General features: G+C 36.8%; 1 pseudogene; it reads right to left on the reverse strand.

Annotated features, from left to right (window-relative positions):
* Nucleotides 1–19912: 19912 nt before the first annotated feature.
* Nucleotides 19913–20532, reverse strand: LOC119810523 (annotated as a pseudogene).
* Nucleotides 20533–20792: the final 260 nt, after the last annotated feature.

Consider the following 20792-nt stretch of genomic DNA (forward strand, 5'->3'; position numbering starts at 1 on the left):
GTACTTATTCTATTTACAGACAATAATTTTGGCAATATTTTCAGAGCATAAATAGGACAATAATACATTCAGGGAAAAAATTCCAATATATTATGCAATAATGGAAATTTATTAGACATGCACTGACATGAATTGAATTATTTTGAAATCTTACCACAAAAAATGTATACATAATTCTAGACGACACATGTATTTGCACACGTCTAGCTGCCAACATGTTTTAAGAACTTTCAGTGTCCATTCCAGCATTATTGCACTGTTTCATTGGTATCAATTGTGTAATTTTTCAAATAAAAAATTGGAAGGAGAAATATCCCAAATTTGGAAAGCAAATGGAATGATAGTAATATCATAAAAGTTAAATTGAATGCTTTATATCACATTCTCACTGCAAAAGTTTATGGTTTCATTGTTGGAGAGGGAAAAGATTTCAGCAGAGACAAACCACAAGGGTCAGTCTCCCTAGACTGGGATGAGAAGACAGACAGTGAAAATGGAGCACACACCATGTCCACCCCCGTCTTCTGCTCATTGGCATTTGTTACCTCTGTTTAGATAGGTGGGAACTGGAAGTGACATCCAAAATATGAGAGTGTGAATGAAAAACTAAATATTCTTTATTAAAATTTTAGAAGCTGGAATGCTACTATTTTTATACTATCAACAATTTGAATGTTTGAGCTGACGGGGACCCTGGGAAATGAGAGAAGATGGAATTCCTTGAGCTGCCAGGTAAAGAAAAGGTTTTTTTTTTCTGGTTTGCTGAGTAACTTTTACTGTTCTAATCTACTGGGAATTTGTTTGTTGTGGCAGCTAGTACTGGTTTGAATTGATAATACATGGGGAAGGGGTGACAATTTTTATACAAAATTCCCATGTTGAGTTAATTGTATTTTCTTAAATTTATAACATTACTCCTACTTCTCATGCACCATCCCCTAGTTTGTCTCTTAATTTTCAGGATAACAAAGAAGGAAAAGTAAATGAAGACATGACATACAGAGATGGCTCCTCAAAAATTGATAAAATTTGGTGTAACAATTATGAAATCTCAGGAGAGCATCATTTTAGAGGGGTGTGACAAAGAAATATATTTTGTAATTGTCATTTATTTAACTTTCTTAACAAAGACTTGGAGATACTTTTGAGAGATAGAAGAACATCTTCGATCAAGATAATTTAAAATGCTTAACATCAAAATCATTTTCCCAGATTAGGAACCTTTTAATGCACCTTTTTGAACTGAATGAAGTCAAGACAGCAGGTACTGCAAAAAGATTCATCTTGTTACACTTAAGCAGAACTTATGCCACAGTTCTAAGACCAATTTTTTGCCACTATTCATGGAAATGCTGGAATGAGAGTCTGTCATCAAGTGTTTCTTCTTTCGGAACCTGTTGTGGGGTTGGCTATCCAACAATTTCTAGCTGTAGATTAACTGTGCTGCACCTACCTAGTGCCTGAGAATGATGCTGGCTCCCAGTCTAGGTCATCTCTGACAGTGCGACTCTCGGCTGATCAGCCTTTGCTCCAAAATCCTCACAGCTGACCAAGACCTCAGAACTGCAATGAGTGTAATTTCGCTTTTTGTTTCAGCATCCTCTTATAATTATCAGGCTTGTATTTGTTAGAACAGTCCTGTCTGTTACACATATTTTTGCACATACCCCTCCCTTTCTCCCTTCCTCCTTCCTTTTCCTCGCTTCTTCTCTTGCATGCACACACACACACACACTTTACCCATATTTCATAAAAAGCTGAAATGACATACAAGTGATACCTGAGAGAATTCTCCACACCTCTTGGAGCATGTGGAGGACATCTGTCCTGAGTGGAACATGGAGCATGGCAAGCCTCTTGGATAAGGTGTTGTCAAATTCCACCAGCTCCAACAGTGGTTAATTGAAAAATATATTACCAACATTAGCTCTGTTTCCTAGTAGAATTCTACATGGAATGCTTGGAGAAAGAACTCCTATCAGGGGAGAAGAAATGGATTACTATGGCTAATTCACTGCATAGAAATAATGGTCAGGTATTTTAATTGTGAGACTCAAAGGTACTTATTACTTAGGCATGATGATGAATCCCTGTAATCTCACAATTCAGGCGGCCGGCGGGGAGGATAACCATAAATTCTCATCAGGCCATCCTGAGATACATAGTGATTTCCAGACCAGTAGGAGTCTATCCTTGACAAACATAAACAGAACCCAAAACAAACAGCAGATGTCCTTTTTCGCATTTTAATAGAATTCCAGAGGAGCTCCATATAAACGGGTATATAAACGCACATGAAAGGCAGTGAGACAAACTATGCTAAACTATTAGGAGGACTTAAAATATAGTTTTGGAACTTCTCTACAGATATTCTGTAATTCAACCCCTCCCTAGTTCAATCTGAACTATTTCCCATCAGGGAACTCATTTGAAAGCTTCTTCCCCATAGAAGTAACACCCATCTATCCTTAGCACCATGGTGATGAACTAACAAGCTACAGAGGCTGAGGAGATAGCTCAGTTGGTTACATGCTTTTGTTGTAAGCACAAGGACCTGATTTTGATACCTAGAAACTACAGACAAAGTTTGGCATGCTGGCATACACCAATAACATCAGTACCAGGAAGATAAAAAGTGGATGATCCCTGCGGTTTGTTGAAAAACTGGTCTAGCCTAATTGGTAAGATTGAGGTAAATGAGAAACTGCATCTTAAAGGAGATGGATGACTTTCTTGAGGATGAAATCTGAGGTTGTGCTCTGAGCTCTATGTGGACACCCCTCATGTGGACATCCCACATATGGACACCCCATATACACATAAGTGTACAAACAGTGCAAACACATGCATTGCAACAAAACAAACACATATAATTTATATTATATTAAATATGCAGATTTAAGTCAGTATACAAAAGAATCTCTTTAAGATATTATATATATACACGATTGTATTTAGCTTATATACAATGTTCCATTACCCTCCTTTATCCTCCTTCTCCCTTCTGTTTGCTCTCCTTCCTCTTCCTAATTAGCTCTTCTGCTTTTCTGTCATCTAGATTACAAACAGAAGTGAGACATGAGATATTAGCTACTTTTCTTCTCTCTCTCTCTCTCTCTCTCTCTCTCTCTCTCTCTCTCTCTCTCTCTCTCTCTCTTCACCCTTCCTCCTAGCCATTGGCCAAAGGTATTTTTGCTAAATTAATCAGGGTTCATTTAAAATGAAACAGATAAGAATATTTTACAAGGAGAGAACTGTAATAGTAGACATGTGTTGGAAAACTGTTCCATGCATATTAGCACTGGCCACTGCTGTGTTCCATCAGAGAATATAATTTCAACAACTAGGAGACAAAATGAAGCAGCCAGTTGAGGTAACAAGTATTACTGGTTATATTGCCACAAAGGTTAAATGAATTAAATAGATATCAAAGAAAAAAAAGCAAAGAACACATGAGCCCTGAAATGTGAAATTTTATTTGTTAAAGCTGATCTAGCTACTGTTGCTCATGAAGTGCAGCCCATTGGGAACAGAGTGCAATGCTCAGTCCCTAATCCAGCATCAGTGCATTCAGTAACAGAGAAGGTGCCTAGGGAAACATTGTTGCTTAGGGTTGCAGTGAACTACAGCTTGGGACCTTATTGGCACTCACCCTGAACATTTGTTATGTGCCAGTGAAAACTGAAAATGCATACAAGTACACTGAGAGTTAGGCAAAGACGCCTCTACAGTTAACCTGCTTATTTATTACAGTCCAAGGAATCAGGCTTCTTCACACCCCATTACAGGGGTCACCTATCAAATCACCAAACACAAGTAAATGGGAACACACAAATATTTGCAGACTTTTCCTTACTTAACTTTTGTATATTTTAGATGGGAGACATTTAGAAGTTTGTTCTCACAGTTCTCTTGTGCACACAAGGGGAGAAGAACAGACTGGTGTATGGATCAGAAAGATGCCCAAGTGTCTTTAAAAACTCCGTACGTTCAAGCAACTGAAGTACAGAACCATGACTCATGGAAAGGGGCAGCATCACGAAGGGAGTCATGTCCTCCTGGCCTGCCATTTCATCGCAGAGCTCCGTAAGTCATTAATAAAAGACTCAGGGAATTTTGTGGAAGATGGCAGGCAGTGAGCTAGGAGGTGAAGAGACAGAAAAAGTATTGGAAGCTGCAGAACATTTGCTTTTGGATCTAATTTAAATTCTGTATGGAAAAATCTTAGGATGCAACTGTGTAACAGAAGTTAAGTGTTTGCATATTCAGTAACTGTTATTATTGACAGAAGTAATAAAGCAGAGCACAGATATAAGAGTTCACTAAAGCTGTTCCTTTGAAAACAACTCATAAAAGAACCCCCAGGAAAAGAAGAAATGCCAAAATAAATGCATTTAAATGAAATTTGAATCTTACTAAAATACGCATGGGTAGACCTGATTGAACTGTTAATTAGCAGGCCCAATACTCAAAATGTAAATAGGTTCAATACCTCAAATATTGTACTATTATAAAAGTGTACACAATGGCTCCAAATGGCTTAACATTTTTAATAAATCCTACTCTAGAATTTTTCAGGGAATCTATACTATCCATGCATGCAAAAGAACTCCATCTCCAGAAGCTAGAGAGATAACTCCACTGTTAAGATTCAGCTTTTGGTCACAGTACCAACACAGAGGCTCATAGTTGTTTGAAACTCCAGTTTCAGGGGATCAAATTCTTCTTCTGGCCTCCAGGGGCAAGGGGCATCAGGCATGTTCATGGTGCAGAGCCATACATGCAGGAAAAGATTCATATTTAGAAAATACAAACTATGAATATTTTAAAAATTATCTCCAACATTATATAAAAGCAATCTATGTTTCTTATCACTGTTTAACAGTTAGGAATACATCTGTTAAAAAGAATAAAAATATGTTAGTATTAATCAGAACTGAAAAAAATCCCTCCAGAAATTGAATAAATCACATTTCAGATTGTCACAATGTTCAAGACAAATATTCATGATATTTTTCTCTTCAATTATTTTCATACATAAAAAGACTCCCTACCCTTGAATTTTTCCAAAAGCATAATTTGGACATATATGGTTTGATGAAGTCTAGAATAGTTTTAATCTTTGTCCTTTTAGTATTAGTAACTATGTACAATTTCAGAGATATTTCATTCATCTGTTTCTAATCCATTTGCAATTAAAATGGTTCTATAAAGTAACTTTTGATTCTTTTAGAATTTTCCCCGTGAAGAAAAGAGGTCATGCTTTGCCAGGAAGGTATGAACTTTAATGTTCAAACATTTAAATTTAAAATTACAACCAGAAAACTATTTTCTGGCCTTTCAACTCCAAGGATTACGTTTTCTGATTTTCTTGTTTTACCTCCTAATCTTTTGCAAGTGATGAAAAAGGTTGTAGCCAATAAACTTAAAGCTCTTTAGAGACAACAAGGGATTGGAGAATCAGAAATGAAGAACCGTGCTTCAAAGAACAAAGCTGTATGCAAGCATGAAGCCCTTGGAAAGCCATTGGCCTTTCTCTGTTTCCTTCCGAGCTCCGACTTGTGGCATGCACAATGTGCTCGCATCTACACACACTGTTTTACCCACCAGGGCAACTGAGATATCAGCCTTCCTTAGACAGTCTCAACCAACAGAAAGGTATTAGGAGCCAAGTTCATGTACTTTTATACAGTATCTGTGCCTGAATCTTTCGAAGCCAGCATGTAACTCATCTTAGACTATTTGAATAAAAGAAGGCCAAGTTCATTTCTAGGGATTTTTTTTTCTGGCTGTTTCATGGGAAACCCTATTAACTCATTCTGCAGGAAATGGTCCAATGGACTTCTGGCTTTGCTGATGCATGGACATTTAGAACTGACAGACGTAAGGAGTCTTCAGATCCAGCTATACCTGTCTGTTTTACATGGCATTTCTTTTCCTGTCTTGTCCAGGGCAGCAGAAGGTACAGTCGTGGCCTGTTGCCCTGGAAACTCTGCAAGTGGCCTGCCACAGGACACTTTTTCTGTGCTTAGGAGGGGGATAAATCCTGCTTGACTGCTGTCATTATAAAATGCAGGAGGAGAAAATAGTAACCATTAAGTGCTTCACAAAATGCCCTACTGTTTATAGCTGCTCTGTCCTGCTAGCTGCCTTTAAATCAGCCTAGGATTGGGACAAAGTCTGTCTTTATTTCATAAGTGGCAATGAGAGTTACTGACAGTAAAGTGAGGGCAAGGAGTGTGGTGGGAAGGACACTGGATTCAAAGCTCTAAGATGTGATTTTTCCCAGAAATGGTTGTGTAACTTAAGGCACATTATATGCACTGAGTTCACAATGTTCTCATTTGAAAAACAGCAACAGGTAAGGTCAGCTAGGCCTCTGATTCCCTTATGTTTATATAAAAATCCATTTCTGTGCTTCTAAGTGATACAGCAAAAGGGACAGTGGAGTTACAAAATATTCCCAGAACACAAGGATTCTACTTTGATTGTGGTATGCTGAGATTTATATTTCTTCTAATTTCTGGGTGTTTTAATTTCATGAAGGATGAACTTCATACCTCCTTACAGAGATAGATGAGCTGTGTTAGGGCAGTCTGGAGAAGAATCCTCATTGCATTTGACTGTGGCCATGAATAGTGGGGAAACTGTCCACTTGGTTCATTTCATGTCATCCTTGGAAGACCGTTGGTTGCTGCATTTGTACTTAAAAGGGCTGGCTCAGGAATGCTGCGACAGCCTTTAACTCAGAATTCTCTTATTTTTCTGGGTTTCTGTCTCCATCTTAATGGTACTTTAATGCAGTTTTTGTGTTCAATTATAATAGTGTTGCTAAATACAGTAGGTCTGATTCCACAGAAGAAGAATAGTTTTTTCAAAATCAGCATTTTCCTGCTGATTTGCCAGCTGCTTCAATAAATACTCATCTTCCAACTTCAAATGAGTACATTGCAGTCTTACTAAATATAAATGCGATCTGCAGCTACTGTATTCTGGCATCTGAGTTTGCTTTAAAACCAAACATAAAGTGTGCATTACGTGGGACTCCTCTCTCTGCTTTGCAGGTGACATGGCTGAATCAGGTGTCCCGAAGCACAAACATATTGGGTTGCAGCCTATCTACCCCATGCAAATGTCTAGGAATGGATCAGGGAAGAAGAATCTTGTCCTATGATTTTGGCATCTCTATCATTTTTATTTCTAAACCGAAGAGCTCAGTCTATGAGAACATCTTAAATTCATGACAATGATACCATACTTTCTTCATATCTTCTTATTTTTTAACCTACCCAGTGGAGAAGTATCAAATGTGCAGTTAAAATCAAGCATAAAATTTGACTTTTGGAGCATAGCACAATAGAGAAATGCAGTTGCAATGGTAAAGTGGAATATTCTTAATATAAAATTTATACTATTATATGGCAATAGTATAATAACCTTGACTATGGACCAGAAGGAATATAAGAGTATAATTCTCAGCTGTACCTTGTTTTTATCATGCTCCTCACTGAATGGCATGAGTGCATCTTATTTTATTTTTAATTACGTTTACAAGAAATGCAAGCAACCAAGTCTTTCGATATGTTGTAATAATAGTGAAAGGGCAGCTATACAGTTCCAGTGAGCGTATTTGTTAGAGTTTGTATTTAGAAAACTACTGGCTGTTTTTTTTTTTTTCATAGATGGAAACTAAAGCTGAAGTATTTTTACAAAAGCTAATACAGTTCAAAATCAAAGTTGCTTTACTTCATTTTTTTTTCCTTTTTGTGAGTGTGTAGCCTGCATTTTTGAATAAACACTTCTATTTAATTAGTCTGTTATGTCAAATAGAGACAAGTATGAATTGCTGGACTCATATGTAACAATCTCCACCGTTTGCTCTTTGAATTGATAAAGCCCTTCGTGGTAACTATGTCTCCATGGCCACCAGCTTGATTATGTTCCCATCCAACTGTTTTCTCCCGAGAAAATTAGAGAAATGTGAGTCCAGCAGATACTCAGGCATGGACTGCACTCTCAGACCCATGGGTGGCCAATAGTGAATCGCCAGAAACACTGTCCTGGTAGAATGCTGTTTTCACAAAATGATATTGGTGGCCCACCCTGAATTCCGTGTACACAGACTATCTACTCATAAGAACCGATCTGGGTGGGGGGCAAGTAGGCTGAGTGTGGACAACCAGGTATTGACTGTATTTGGCCACTTTGGGTTGTTGGTTTTGTCAGAATAACAGGGCATTTAAGTGAATTCAATCATTTCTAAAATCAGTTTGTGGACTTAGAAACAGCCGCAGTCTAGCATAGCTGGCATTCTTCTCCTTGCAGCTGGAATTAGAAATTAGATACTTTTAGACTCTTATCCATTCATAGCCCATTTTTCTTTGCATACTTTATGGTTTGAGATTTCTAAAATCTTATATGCAAAGTTTGATTTAAAATGTTTTAAGTGGGATGTAATTGGGATTGTTTACAGAATTTTCTGTGGCTTTTATCAGATGATCATATTTAACTTTAAATCATACACATTTGGAGACATTCTGGGGTTTAATATGAGGTTTACAGAAAAAAATCTAGTTTAGTACTTTTTTATATTTCATGTATAAACTTTGGTACTACAAATGAAATCTGCAATTTGAAGAAGAAATGTTTTTCTGATTGTTAATAACTACCTTACTGGATTTTTCAAATGACTTCCCACTTTAGCTGCTTAGGATAAAAGTGTATTTACTTTTTTCCATAATAGAATGAAAGCTTTTTGATGATGTCGGAACTTCATCTAACATTTTTAGTGTATTCATATTACCTAGAGAATAGGTTTATGTGCAGCACACCCTCAGAAGAATGTATTTTAAAATTTGTCATGTAATACTACATTTCTATTACCATAGCAAATTCTATCAAGCAAAATGTAGTTTTTCTGTAACAAAGGAATATCACCTCAGTGAAAAGAGATACCTAAAAAGTTATGCAATAATTTGTTAGCTACTATTAGTTTTTAAATACAAACATGAAAAGGTTTACACAAAAACATCAAAATGAAACAAAGAAGGGATTTCATACATTAAAAATATGTAAATCAGGGAAGAGTCACAAAAGAAATGATAGCATCACTAAGGTACCACCAACAAACAGTGATCAGATGAGTAGCAGAGAATTGTGAGGTCACTCAACTCTTGTTGATAGTGCATTTGGATTTTAAAATGAAAAAGCTAACACAAGGTTGTGAAGTGGAACATGCATCAAGAGTTAGGCACGGAGTAACAATTATTGAAAGCAGAGGCCATGGCTTTGAAAGTAGGACAAGTTATATGAGAGAGTTTGGAGAGAAAAAAGGAAAAAGAGAAATATAATTAAGTTATATTCTCAAAAATATGTTTTAAAAAGGATGTTTAATTCATTATTGGTTGTTGCATGATGACTACATTGGAATGTGACTGAAGTGGTACTAATATGAATTTCAAACAAAACACTGTGGAGCTGGAGATACATAAATGGGATTGAGAAATATTTAAGTGAGAAGAAAGATACTGAAAGTTATGGAGTTAAGGGATGTAGACAAAAATGGGTAGAGATAAACAGAATTTCTTAGAACATTTCTTGGCAATTCAGTCAGATAATTTTACTACAGAACACAGAGTAGCAGACATCCAGAATGTTGTAGATAGGTGAAGGCCTGGGAAAAAATGTAAAACTATCTCTTGGAGTGCATTGTTCTTAAGAAGCCGGTGTTATATGGAAATAATGTCATCCATGGTGCAAAGACTATGTGGGATGAAAAAGGAACCATGGGAGTGATTAACATAGATGAGAGGGGTCTATTGAAGAGGATAAGAACATGAGAAAGTAGTTGAGAACAGGTCCAGAAGAGCATCAAGGAGTAAAATACTACATTGAAAGAAAAGCTTGTTATGTAACAAGATCGAAAATATGAACAATTAGATTAGCAGTGAAAGACAGGCTTTAATGGGACTGTAGACAGTCTCATAAGTGTGGAAAGAAAAGTTTTGGAAATAAGAAAAGCTTTGTGATTAGTCATTGGCCACACAGAATTAGAATTGGTGTCTGCTACCTGAAACACAAGAGGGCAACATGGGCTGCTGGGCTAAAATCGATGTGGCAAAGTATGAAAGATATTCTAAAGTGAGAAAGATGAAAGCACTTGTCAAAGCATCAATTGACTTTTATCCATGATTATTCATTTAGTCATCAATGTACACCAGTAATGAGTACATTTATAAGCATATATGGAAAAAGTATGTTTTCTGAGTAACGTGAAGTTGATGGAATCCAGGAAACAAAGTATGCTATTAACAGTGGCAGGAGACAGTTTTCTAGCAGATGTTGCTGAGGGAGGAAGTGTTTGAAGTGAAGAGAAGGATTGTGACTTCCACTTTCTGTTTGAAGTTGAGCTACTGAAATGAAGACTTCAGTAATGTAGTAACTTTGTGAAATTTGTCTTGTGGAGAGCATGGAAAGATATTCTGATGCATTCAGCAATGTAGTAGCATAAACTTAATCCTATGTAACTTCAAAGGTATTACATGTTAAATGTAGAGTGATCAGTTGTTAATATCTGTAAATGATGTTCAGTTTTGTCCATATATATCATCTCCATTTCATTTCCTCATTACTGAATACTTACGAATAATACTGAGAGGAGAGATAATTGGCCAGCATACAGGGAACTTTAGTGGTCAACTGCCAATGGCTTTGTAGTTTCTGTTGTGCTTTTGTTGTTGCTGGCTGAATCTGTTCCTCTCTAAGCCAAAATACTTTGTCTATAGTTTGGAGATAGACCTTAACTTTACAACCCCATGGATTTGTTAGAGATTCAAGGAGATTGGGAATTTTAAAGCTCTGCAAAAACATAATATTTCTTTTATCAAGTGAAATGAGTGTGATTCAACTGTGACTCATGACATTGATCTTTGAGAGTCTAACACTTCCAAGGCAATAATACTCAGTCTGGTTAGATAAACCTATGGAAAATATTAATTAAGGTTTATCTTTATTTTAATGAATTTTGACAAAGCTGCCTAAACCTGTAAATAGTTTTAAATATCTAAACTTTATATCAGAACCAATTCAGAATAACAGACAATTATCTCAAAACTTTCAATCTTATCGCCTTTAGTTAGTATGCTACAGTTTTTGTGTCTAGCACTGTAAAGATAAACTTATATTCAGGGATACCTAATTAATCAGTCAGTTCTGTCTGAATACTGCATTTTACACAGTGATACTCTTAACAACCTGTGAGACTAGGCAGTTACATTTTATAGATGAGAAGCTAGTTCTTACACATTCCAAGGTGATAGCCAAGGGACAGCACAGATCTCTCTCATTCTAAATTTATTCTCTTAGTTATGGTGTTATTTCCTAAAGTCAAATTATATACCAGGCCTAATTCCCTAATTGCCGCCCCCCTCTCTCGCTCTCTCTCTGTGTGAGTGTGTGTGTGTGTGTGTGTGTGTGTGTGTGTGTGTGTGTGTATGTGGCTAGAACATGTTAGAAGGAAAAGAGAGAAGTGGGATAAAATACACATTACAGAAGATACAGTATTTATTACTATACCCTTGGAAATGCTGAACATACATTAGGCATTTAAATATGTAGAAGGAGCTGCAGGCAGGCCTGCTTTTCGTCCCACGTAGCTCCTGCACGGCTAGCTTAGCCCCAGAATAATTACACAGAAACTGTATTCTTTTAAACACTGCTTGGCCCATTAGCTCTAGCCTCTTACTGGCTAACTCTCACATCTTGATTAACCCATTTCTATTAATGTGTATAGCACCACGAGGTGGTGGCTTACCAGGAAAGATTTTAACCTGCATCCATCTTGAAGAAGAGAGCTATGGTGTCTGACTCACTTCCCTTCTTCACAGCATTCTGTTCTGTCTACTCCACCGACGTATGTTCTGACCTATCAGTCCAACCAGTTTCTTGATTAATTAATCAGTGAAAGTAACACATAGACAGATGACCCTTCTCCATCATAAATACTCAAAAATGTTTCCATAACTCTATTAAGCAGAAAATAGTGTTACATATTTTATATTGTACAACTACTACTATCACTTTATACCCACATTTTTTATTTTGGGAAGTTCATATTCCTGGCCATATCTATTGCCTGTACATGTATATAACCTTAAAAACAATATGTTAAAATTCCAACTGCTTTATACCTTTCTAGCTTTTTCTCTGTCATTTTTCAGCACATTATATATTAGTTAACTTAAGCCTGAGTACTTATTGAAAGCCTCTGTTTCATTTATCATATATTCAGTCATCTATGATTTTGAACTCTGATATATCATTTTAATAAGACTTTCACATATGTTCTTTTCAGATTTGCTTCTCACTTTCATTTGAATTTTCTTAGGACTACCCCCCCCCCAAAAGATGCAGTTATCCTCCGGGATATTGGAAGTAGACAAGATTTCTCAGCAAAAATGGAGAGCTTGGGGGTGGTGGTGGGATAGGGGTAAAGGGAAATGGGGAGAGAGAAGTAAGAAGGGGAGAATGGGGAGAACTTGGGGGAATGGGACAGTTGGGATGGAGGAAGAGTGGATATGGGAGCAGGGAATTATATATCTTAATTAAGGGAGCCATTTGAGGGTTGGCAAGAGACTGGACTCTAGAGGGGTTCCCAGATGTCCAAAGAGATGTCCCCAGGTTGTTCCTTGAGCAGCTGAGGAGAGGGCGCCTGAACTGGTCCTATACTATAGCCACTCTGATGAATATCTTGTATACCACCATAGAACCTTCATCTGGCGATGGATGGAGATAGAGACAGAGACCCACATTGGAGCACTGGACTGAGCTCCCAAGGTACAAATGAAGAGCAGAAGGAGAGAGAGCATGAGCAAGGAAGTCAGGGCCGCGAGGGGTGCACCCACCCACTGTGACAGTGGGGCCCATCTAATGGGAACTCACCAAGGCCAGCAGGACTGGGTCTGATGGAGCATGTGATCAAACCGGATGCTCTGAACGAGGCTTACATGGAGGGCTGACTGAAAAGCCAAGGACAATGGCACTGGGTTTTGATTTTACTCCATATACTGGCTTTGTGAAAACCTAGTCTGTTTGGATGCTCACCTTCCTAGACCTGGATGGAGGCGGGAGGACCTTGGACTTCCCACAGGGCATGGAACCCTGACTGCTCTTTGGGCTGGAGAGAGAGGGGAAGGTGGAATGGGGGAGGAGGAAGGAAATGGGAGGAGGGGGGAGGTGAAAATTTGTAATAATAATAATTGATAATAATAATAATAATAATAAATTGAGCATTCATGCATGAGGACACTATATTTGCATCAATTTTATCCCTCCCATTTCTTTCTCCAACTTCTTCCATGTCACCTCAAACACCACCTCTTGAGCTTATGACCTCTTTTTATATATTGTACTACTGAGTCCAATTAGTGCCTTTATGTGCATCTGTTCATGACTAGCCAAATATGATTGGAATACCAAATCTGAAACTAAAACTGATTCCCCCTCCTTTAACAGCTACTAACTGCCTGTCCCATGTAACCCAGGAGTGTGTTGTGGTGAAACTTCTTTCCATCTACTTTGGCATGTTCACTGCTGTGTTCGTGTGCAGACAACTGTATTATTGACAGTTAACAGGTCCTTGTACTTTCCAAAGGATACAATTACAGATAGGCCATCCCAGGCCTGTGGCTCTTACAGTGTTTATGCCAATTTTTCTTCACAGTGTTGCCTGGATGTAAAGTGTAGGGTTTATGTTGTAGATGTCCCATTTGGTGGTGGCATCCCAATGTCACTTATTCCCTGCATTTTAACTAGTCTCCATCTTCACCCATGTGTTCTGGACTCAGCAGGTTGTATTATATGTGCGTATGTATAGTCATCCCTCCCTCCCCCCTCTGTGTGCATGTATAAATTAATTTTTTAAAAGGTGGTCATAAATTTGAGAGGTAATGAGGGTGGTGGCTAATGAGAAGGTATGCTAGCGAAAAAGGAAAGAAGAAAATGCATTTACACTGTAATTGAAATTAAAATAATAGTATTGAGCTAACACAGACAGGTCAGTCAATTAATTGGCCAGGAGAACCTACCTTTTTTCCAGAAAAGCTGAGTTACATGGTAAAACTAATGGTTCTTCGTATATGATAACATAGTCTCTTCTGAATGCGTTGTTTTCAGCATAGCCACATATGGAGTCTCCACCATAAAACCACCCACATTTTAAGTTTCAGCTTAGAAAAGGCAAGTTCTGCCTGTGACTTCTTTCTATATCTCTTCTTCCGGGTATGTTTTAAGAGGCTAGGTATGCTTTTCTGGACAGTCTCCATTCTCTCTGCCTTCTCTGCAGCCTCCTTCTGCCTTTGCCATGTAGCTCTTTGCTGTCCTAACTGTTAAACTTGTTGGCTTTCTTTTTTTTTTTTCTGTCTACTTCCTCATGGAAGGTGCCTAGATGTAGAGCTTCCCTGACCTTTCCTTTCTTTCTCAAACCCTGGGACAGCACTCCATAAGCTTTCTTCACAATTTCATTTATAAAGTCACTAATAAGAAGTCTAAGTTCCTAAAAGGAAAGCTGGCTTCATCAGTAGCTCAGTTGTCCACTGCATTTATTCATGGATATTTCCTCAAATTTAGAGACAGATATATATTTTTTTAAATAACCAATTCATTCAATTGATAGACAATATTATTTTAGTTGCTGATCACTCAAATTCTCATTGGCACCTTGTAACTAATTTACTTGAAAGGTTGAAACTGCTTTTGATAGCATTGACTTAAACTTTATGTTTGTTTATATTTGTGTGTGATATGTCTAGAGCTATTTTTAAATTATTGAAAGTATTTTGATATAGAATAATTTTATGTAACCCTATATTTTTAGTTTATGTTTCTACTGTACGGAGAATTCATTTTAAACATGTAAAATTGTCAGTGAGTAATGCTATATGCGTGACTAAGAAAGTATTTCACTGTAACACATCAAATTTATAGGACCTTCCTCTTTAACTGAATTTGATGATTACTTATAAATAATACTTCATATATATAATGAGTATATATGTATATATATATGTACATATATATATATACATATATATATGTACATATATATATATATATATATATATATACTCATTGAAGATGCTGGACAAACTCCTAACACCCTTTGAAAAATGAAAACAACATACTTAAAAAATTCAGCTTTAACTTCTATTATCCTTGGCATAAGCTTTAGTTGGGTATAATCCCAGATATAAGAAGAGTATAAAATTTGCTTTGCATTCTATTCTTTCTTAGTCTTATATAAAGTACCTAGACAAATTTCAAAACAAATCATAGAATAGTTTTTGTTATCACTCAATTTTTCAATCTATTCTAATCTTGAGAATAGGATGTTTTATGGATTGAAACAGAAATGTTCTCTAAAAACTCAAATATTAACCGCTTAGTTACTTTCTTAAAAGATGATTGGTTCATAAAGGCACTGATGTCATAAAAGGAAAATATCCACTGATAAACTAATGACTGAATAGACTATTAGGTGGTCTGGACTCATTGGAAGAAGGAGGTTGTATAAAACAACCCTCAAAATGTTTACTTGCTACTATTTATACTACTATCACTAAGACTTTTGTGTCTCTGCTTCCTGTCCTCCACTATGAACCAAGAAGTGCTGCCCACTATTCCCTTCATAATGTTCCATCTTACCACACCTTAAAAGCAATGGGTTCTTCACTCTTGAGCTGAAATCACTGACAATGTAAGCTAAAATGAATCTTTCTTTCTTAATTTTTTGCATCAAGAATTTGTAGTTAAATAAAACGTTAAAAAGACTAAAGCAATAAGATCATAGCATGAGAAGTTTAGTAATTGGTAAACTGTTAGTAGAATTACCAGTGAAAATGTAAGGTCCTGTGGTCTGTATGTGAAATATGACCCGAGGACTCATGTGTTTGAAGATGGTCCCCAGCAGGTGATGCTGTTGGGGAAATGTGTGCAACCTTTAAGAGGTGGAGCTTTGATGGAGGAATTGGTTTATGGGGTCCTCCTTGTTTGATATCCCAGGGCGATTTTGTATTCAGTTGCCTCTCTTGCCTACCTGCAAATGTGATCTGAAGATCCAGGTCCTGTTCTAGCTGCCATGCTTTTCTGCTACAGTGGGATATGCAAATCAAGATAACCTGCTTAAAAATAAACATGGATGAATGGAAAGGAGAATAGGAAACACACGGTACACTAAATAGAAATTGATGCCAAAAAGCAGGACATACTGTGTTTGTTCCAGAATATGGGTCCTGTGTGAGTCCTAATTTCCCTGAAATAAGTAAAATATAAATCTCTCTGTCTCTGTCTCTGTCTCTCTGTCTCTCTGACGCTCTCTCTCTCTCTTTCTTTCCTTCCCTCCCTCCCTCCCTCCCTCCCTCTCTCTCTCCCTCCCTCCCTCCCTCCCTCTCTCTCTCTCTCTCTCTCTCTCTCTCTCTCTCTCTCTCTCTCTCTCTCTCTCTCTCTCTCTTTCTCTCTCTGTGTGTGTCTGCCTTTTGTGCGTGTGTGTATGTACATTTACACTTGAAAGTCAGATATGAACTTTGGATTTCTTTCCTCAGGTTTCAGACACTAGTTTCCTGAGCTGAAGATTCTTACTGGTCTGGAATTTGCTGATTTGATGAGGCTGACTGGCCAGCAGGTACTGATTTATGCAACTGTCTCTGACCCTCCAGAGCTCAGATAACAAATATGTCCCTCCATGCCTGGCTTCCCTATAGAACGACAAACACTTTATTGTCTGAGCCATTTGACAACTGAGAACTTTAATCCATTGCTTAGTATCTTTAAATATCCTTAGTACTAAAAAGTTATTATAATTTATTTTGGTACATACTTGTTCTATCACATTTAAAGTTCCAAAGTTGTAACTTGCTAATATTTATGAACACATTTTCTAACATACTGTCAAAGTCATGATAATGAGTGCATAAATTAATGAAAACAAACAAATGTGTGTTCAGCAGTGAGGTCATTGACTTTGCCATACTTACGTCTGTAGAGTTTAGCAGTTGATAGCTTGACCATGGCAGTTTTGAATATTGACTCAAATCACATTGCCTGATGTCCATAGAAGCTTCTATGTGATTTATCACCTTATGTAAGGGTGGAGAGTTTTTCTCCATTGTTTAAGTCATACCTCCTGAATTTGAAAACTGATCATAGAACATTGATGTGGAGATATAATATATATATATATATATATATATATATATATATATATATATATATGTATACACACTCACTTGATTTGATTGATCCATTAAATCAGTTAAAGGTCATTAGAGAAAACTGTCAATAAAACTATAAGCCTAGGTGGAGCACCCTTCAGAGTAACTTTCTTCTCTGTTAAGCCATAGTACTTAGCTATTTTCTTTAATTTCAGAAGTTAATTTTCTGCTTGTCAGATAAGGTTTGTCTTAACCTAGACAGAATGTTTTTGTGCCTCACGGATAGAAAGAATTGTGGCTGTTAAATACATGAATGGGGCATGGCTTACAACCTTTTCCCTCCTGTGTTCTCTGTAGGAAGATGCTTTGTAGCCCCATTCTAACTTTGCACGGAGTTTCCAATTTCAGCTTGGGCTTCATTTTGTAGCCAAATTTCTAGTTCATAAATGGCTCAGGTGTACGCTTTCTAGCCATTCTAAAATATTAGCAAAGGCAGTAAGGTCAAAGATCTAAAAGAAATGCAGAGGTTAGCATTCACTGAGTGAATTCCAGGAAGCCCACATTCTTGTATCTATGGTTGCTGTTTTCATATGAGATTTTTCTGAGAAGAGTGAGAGAAAGAAGGAACAGTTCTTTTGCAAAAGGGCCTCCCACCCCCACCCCAGGAGAGCAATCTGTTCCCCTGAATTCCAATTGCTCTGTTCTTTACCCTTCACTTATAGTGCGCTTGAAGTCACTTTATCCTACATAAAGCTGTATAACTGTAGGCAATATTGACATAGACCTCGAGCGTCAAATATCAGCACAAAAGTGGAATGCAGACATGTGAGTTGACAGTCTAAATTTTCAGATATTACATTTAAGTAAAGGATGATGCCACAGATCTTAAATGTGGTCAGAAAAACAGACCTGAGATCAGTAAAAATCATATACTATTAACAGAGTATTTATAAACTTATAAAAATTTTAAACTACTTTTCCATTTTATAATATAGTTAAATAATAATGTATCCAGAATCAAAAGACTAAATATATTGAATTATATGAAATAAAATTTAAATTTTCTGTGAATTGCTCATTGAATTTTAACAGGGTTATGACATTTTAAAATGAGGGGAAATAACATTGAGAGTTTGTATACACTGGTAAGACAACTAATTGCCTGTCACCCCACCACCACATTTTTGTCAATCCGTTACCCTCAAATTACTATCAACCCAACTGACATCCACTTGCAAAAGAAAAATTAGTTTCCCCAGTAGAATCTCACGGGGTATATAAATCACACTTAAGGATAGATCTCATGGCCAGCAGTAAACGGCCAACATGAAAACTAACTCAATGGCATTTTTGTAGATATTTTGTCTTATATTGCTTTGTTTGGCTGTTTTTTAATCTGTCTTTTGCTTATATATTAGGATTTCTTATTTTTGTGTTTATATAGGTTGTATTGTGTTAGTATGTGTGTGCATTTGTGTGTAAGTATACACCTCTATGTGTACATATTTACTATGCTTTTAATTTTTAAAAAAATTATTCTGTTTTGCTTATTGTTATTTAATTTTCCTGTTATGTTTTTCTACACATAAAGAAAGAAGGTGTGCAGTTGGTGGTGGGGTGGGAAGGAAGACCTGAGAGAAGATGTAGGAGGGAAACTAAATAAGAGTACTTTGTATATGAAAATAAATAAATTTATTTCTAATAAAAAGGGAAATTTTTCAGTAAAAAATTACTATTAACTTTTAGGTATTAAAAAGAATAACAGGTAACTTATGCTTTTGAAATTAAAATCATATATTCTAGGTTATAATTAGTACAATAAAAGTCTGTACTGTATAATTCAAATGCTGAAGAGCTAAATAATGTCTTTTATAATTCAGAATGCAAAGATTGTAGCTAACTCTTTATGCTTGTTAAAATTAAGCATTGGCTTGAAAAATACACTCATTTCCCTTTTAAATCCTATATTTATTTTGCAATATTTGAAACATATAAAATCAGGAGAATTCAATAATATACATTAAGTAATTAATCAAAGCTATATATATACTTACATATATAATAAAATAACCTTATGCAAATGTGTTTAAGCAGTTAAAAATCTTAAAAATATACAGAATCTAATCTTTGTACCTGCTTCTGTACATCCTACATCTAATAATGTGGAGGATGTTTACCTATTTTTTGTTAGTTGATAAACGCAAAATTAGTGCTGACTAGACAGGTAAATGTTTCTTGTATCCTGTACAGTTATTTTGAAAAAAAAATTACAAAGAAGCAGGAAGTCATCTAAAGTATAACAAAGAGTTATATATACTGTTAAATAAGAGATGAGTAAACATTCTTGTTCTGTTCTTAAGTTTAGAAGAAATGTTTTCTTCATGTAGTATAATATTAGCTATAGGTTTGTTAGACAAAGCCTTCATTGTTGAGTTATGCCCTTTGCTTCTTAGTTCTGCTTAAATCAGTATTTTTTAAGTCTCTCAAAAACTTTTTCTGCATTTATTGAGATGATTATGTGTTTTTTGTCTTTAAATCTATGTATGTGTTGTGTTACATTAATTGATTCATATGTGTTGAACCAACCTTGCATCATTGAGATCAACTTAATCATAATCATGGTGCATGATCGTTTTAATGTGCTCTTGAATTCTATTTTGAATCTTTTTTTTTTTTTTTTTTTGAGACACAAATAGTCCTTATTGGGCTCACACAAGGAGTCCGTTGGTCTTGAGGACCTCTGTGAACTTGCAAATTTTCTTCTCCATGTTCTTTTCTGCCTGTTACCGTAGCCTCAAGAGCTGCTTCTTCTTCCCATAGTGCATCTAGGCCTTTTCTTTCTGTTTCTCCTCCAGAGTGGCTGTTACTGCCTGGTACTTCCATCCGACCTCATGAGCCAGACGCCCCAGGTAAGCAAACTTCCTGCTAGGCTTCTGCCGCACAACCTTGAGGGCGGCAGGGACCACTATCCGCTTTTTCTTGTCATAGGGTGGAGGGATCCCATCCAACACCTTGAGGAGTCCCAGGGCAGCCTGGCCTCACTTAGTCTTGTGGGGCAGCAAGCCTCGCACAGTGCACCAAAAAATGCGGCTTGGGACTCAGAAATGATAGGGGCCTCGGGAGGGGTTGGTGTTCATTTGCTTTCGGGGAAAAGCCAGATACTTAAACTTGTTTCTGTAGAAATTTCCGGAAATGTTGATGCCCTCACAGCGAACAATGACCCCCTTTCGGCCCAGCAGTACCTGCTTGGCCACAATGGCCCAATGGCCGCCAGGCGACCCAGAAGACGGCCTCGGCGGTCCAGCACCACAACCTGCCCCTCCGCCATCTTCGGCATCTTCGGCAGCAGCCTGGGAGAGCTTTTTTTTTTTTTTTTTTTAAACTACAAATGTTTTACAGAATATACTTTCATCATATTCTTTCAACTTTCTCGATTTTCCCAGATCCTCCCTACCTCTCATCCAATCCAACTTTATGTTCTCTGGTTCTCTCTGTCTCAGATGAAACAACAACAACAAAAAGAAAGTCAAATCAAATCAAACAAAAACCAATCTGTCAAAAATTATCGAAACAGAATGCAAAGAACAA

This window comes from Arvicola amphibius, chromosome 3 (assembly GCF_903992535.2).
Source record: "Arvicola amphibius chromosome 3, mArvAmp1.2, whole genome shotgun sequence".
In the NCBI taxonomy this organism is placed as follows: domain Eukaryota; kingdom Metazoa; phylum Chordata; class Mammalia; order Rodentia; family Cricetidae; genus Arvicola; species Arvicola amphibius.